This window comes from Sitodiplosis mosellana, unplaced genomic scaffold, assembly GCF_009176505.1.
Source record: "Sitodiplosis mosellana isolate CC-2019 unplaced genomic scaffold, AAFC_SMos_1.0 Smas_scaffold_61, whole genome shotgun sequence".
Lineage (NCBI taxonomy): Eukaryota > Metazoa > Arthropoda > Insecta > Diptera > Cecidomyiidae > Sitodiplosis > Sitodiplosis mosellana.
Window position 1 is genome coordinate 423,200 of NW_022595303.1, and position 4,011 is coordinate 427,210.

At 31.9% G+C, this 4,011-nt stretch overlaps 2 long non-coding RNA genes across 2 annotated transcripts; both read left to right on the forward strand.

Moving 5' to 3' along the window:
• The first annotated feature begins 1,450 nt into the window (after nt 1-1,450).
• On the forward strand, nt 1,451-2,153 carry LOC129570593 (uncharacterized). Its single transcript, XR_008688137.1, has 2 exons — nt 1,451-1,692; nt 1,815-2,153. It is a non-coding gene; the product is annotated as an uncharacterized LOC129570593 (long non-coding RNA).
• Nucleotides 2,154-2,680: 527 nt separating this feature from the next.
• On the forward strand, nt 2,681-3,358 carry LOC129570607 (uncharacterized). Its single transcript, XR_008688141.1, has 2 exons — nt 2,681-2,873; nt 3,042-3,358. It is a non-coding gene; the product is annotated as an uncharacterized LOC129570607 (long non-coding RNA).
• The last annotated feature ends 653 nt before the right edge of the window (nt 3,359-4,011 follow it).

Sequence of the window (4,011 nt, forward strand, 5' to 3'; positions counted from 1 at the left end):
TGAAATTTAGTTGGTTTCTTGCTGTCGCTTTTTATATTTTTGGTGAGTGGAAAAAATGTCTTTGTCTTATATCATTTATTCATTCACTGGTAGTAAAACACATTCAATATGCATAATTGAATCATATATGACATGTGATTGACAATCATGTTGTTATTTATTCGAAAAATTGGTCATGTGTAATCATTATCAAATAATTTATTGCAATCCACAGTTATGGGTCGTGTAAATGCGACTTCAAAGAACATGCCGAAAGATCCAGCTTGTGGTCCTGGACATATACAACGAATTCGGCTTTTACACAACGATCATACAGTAATAAAACTTGATTCAGTACCCAATGAAAATTTCACGAAAATGAAGGTGCAAGCCCAATTGCTTCTTGATGTCTTCTTCGATCATTCAAAAATCGTATTATATACCAATACGTGCACAAAACCAGATTTTGGTTTTTCTGAATTTGAATTAGTCAACTGAATACCAAAAAAAATTATTGAATTTTCAAGACAACATTCAAATACTAATCTTATAATAAAATGCACTTATCTTGGACAACAGTATCTGAATAGAACTATCCAAAGTATGATATTTTATTTTAAGATCCATTTTATAGGTAAATGATTTTAATTACATACATACAATTAAATGAATAAATGCCGTTGAATAAAATGTCAAGAGAAAAATGCTGAAAAATATGTCTAGCCTTTAAATTGATCGAATGGAGTTCAGCTGGAAAAGAAAAGTCGGTTTCTTAGAACTTTTTTCAACATTTTTAGGTGTTCTTCAATGTAAATAATTTCTCACGAGAGAAATGAAGAACGAGAGAAAAGCCTTTTTATGCCATTAAGTGTGTTTGAGGAAGGTATGCCCACCATTTCTTTGGAAAATCAACATTTTTTCTGAAGAAATGATTACTTTTGAGTCTCACAACACGCTCAAACATTTTTCTTCAGATTAGCGGCTTATTTAAACTAAACTCCTTTTTAAGGAAATTATGGGCTATAATTAACAGATTCAATGAAATTAAATCAATACAGCGTTTCCAACCAATCGATATGAAATTGAGTTTGTACATTCTAATGTGATTATTATCACACTTTATTATTATTACATTAGATAGAGTAATGGAGTAGAATTGCAGATCGTGTGTGATGAAAAGATCGTCCGATGCTCAGTTAATACTAACATATTTCATCATTCAAATTGAATGATTCAATTACATTTCGTTGCATTTATTATTTAGGTTTTCGTTTTGAATTTGTTCAATTTAAATTGTTACAAATTTTTGTCCAATTGATGAAGTTATGATTCACATCGTGTGACTAATTGTCATAAAAAAATGAAATCGTTTAAATTGAAAAAAACAAATGATTATGATTAAATGCGATTTCATTAAATTACTTGTTCAAAGTGTTTCTATTAATGAAACTCTAGTTTTCATATCAATTTTGATGGTTAACTCATGAGTTCTGGTGAAATACGAACAAATTAAAAGCACTAGCGCTTGCCTCAGAGAGGTCATTCGAAATTTCAACAATCTTTGGAATTACTTCACTTCAAGTCATCACTTTTTTTCTTTTGAAATCACTATTTCGATCCGTTGATTCTGGCCTTTGAATATTTTTCTCCTTCCGAAATTGTGAATCGCAATGATATCGAAGTATTCACTCTATTTCCTATTGCTTGTCATTGGTATGTATTTTAACATTTTATTTTTGTACAAAGAAAAGTTCAAACGAAAATGATCGTAATCATTTTACGCTTTTCTCTCATCAATGTCTAATACACTGACCCTTTTCTACCCCTTCTAATAGTACATGTTTCATGCCGAAAACCGGCTTGTCCAGCTGGCCACATCGAAAAATATAAGGTTGATGGCAAAAATATTCTGCACATAAAACTATCTTCGCAAAATAAAGAAAACATTACAAATAAAATGTCGATCTTCGAACCGCTACTTTGGGCTTATCAGCTGAAAGCAAAAATTGTAATTCGCACGAATAATTGTCAATCTGGTGATTTCAGTTTTGATGAGTTTGAAATGAATCGCCAGTGAATATGAGTTCTATCTAAGCCATTACACCCAATGTAAGAGATATGCTTCACGGCCAAATTGTTCATTTGAAATGGATCAATAAATGTACATGGACTTATTTGTTTTGGGTAGAAATTCTTTTATTGGAACATTTTACGCCTTCTTTGATAGATTTAGGAGAGAAAAAAACCTCCACAAATACAAGATTTTTCTTTTTCAATAAAAATTCAAACTTAACAATGTGTCGATTACAACATTCGATGATATATTATTAGCGAGTGCGCCATACTGTACTGTTCGCAAGCAACACGCACTCAATTTCCTGCGTTTTCATGCTCAGCATATATCGGCAGTTATCCGTTATTGACTGATCGCAAGGTAGATAAGAATCGCATCCTATGTAGACTCGTATAACGTCAAAGAAACCTGAACACGAGTCGGCTGCGAGCAATTGACATGTAAAAATTATTCAATAATAATATTAATAGAATTTTTTCGTTGCAATAAAATAAAACTGTATCGAATTTGTTGTATGACATTTTAAATGAGTTATTTTGTTAATGAATTGAAAAAGTGTAACGTAAATTCAATTCGTTAGATATAAAAATAATGTCATTTTCCGTTGAGAAATCAGTTGAAGTTAAAGTGTTGCAATTACAATTGAAAATCTTAAGCTTTCATACTTGAAAACAATTGACTCGGTTTTTTGCTTCAGTTTGGCTGGAAACTTTGCATTTGTTTTCTGATTTTATTTCTAGACAGACAGACAGACAACTGAGATTTCGACTAAAAATGCGAGTGTACTTTATCATCATGGCTGTTGCTCTACTGAGTTTTGGTGCGTGCATTTTTATTTCAATGATAAATTTAATTTTCCATTTGATAACTCTACAATGGAGACACTCAGAAATATTGCTGATTCCATTTTAATTTTTGAATTAATCATTCCTCATCCAAGTAATCGTCGTAATAAACGGATATGTTTGGACATTCTTTTTTGCAACAGCTAACGCATTACCACCATGTGGTCCTGGTAAACTAAAATGGATTTTATTCGTAGGCTATGATGTGGGCGGTGCCACTGTTATACTCGATACTTTGAAAGAGCCAAATTTCACTGTCCGACTAGAATACCAACGAGCATTGTTTGACGTATTCATGGCTAATCAAAAAATCATTCTATATACGGATACGTGTCAGGTGATGGATTATGGATTCTACGAGTTTTCAGTAGTTTCTTGATGTATGACCTTGAATGTGAACAGCGGATGCAACTTGCTAATTATTTATATGAGTTGAAATGAATGCATTTGTAACATGTAATTTTTGCTTTTTATTTATGTTCATCTTGATGGAAAAAATGTTAAAATAAATTCCAATTCGCATCATTTGAAAGAAGACTGGGACTGAATAGACTAATGGTATGGTTTTAATACGTATAGTCTTCAGCTTTTAGTGCTGAGTCACGTCCTTCCTTATAATCAATGTCCTTCATGTTCAATAAATTTTATAACGCCTCTTGGTCATCACTTTTCTCAGATTGATTTAAAAAAAGTGAAGACCTGTTTTAATATTCTCCCTTTTTTAAATTTTATAGCCATAGACATTTTTTGTTCGTAAAGTCATGAAAACAACAAGATTAATCCGAGTAAACTTTTGTTTGCGTACATTTATTTCCAACCATTGAAAACTCATTTGTGTGTATAAGTGAAAAAACCGTCAATTACGATTCAAATATCAATGCAACACTACTACGACATTCGCCAGTATCTTAGTCTTGCAGGAACCGTGCAATTGAATTGGTGTGAAAATTTCATTGTGTAATTGTGCTAAAAGTTCAATACAGAAAGTTCCACGCAAAACCAAAATGTTATCAAACCAAGATATGTTATGGATAAAGGACAAAATAGACGACAGCGCCATGAAAGCGGTTGCCAGTGAAACTGAAAATGGTACAAATTTGTGCCAATTTCAGT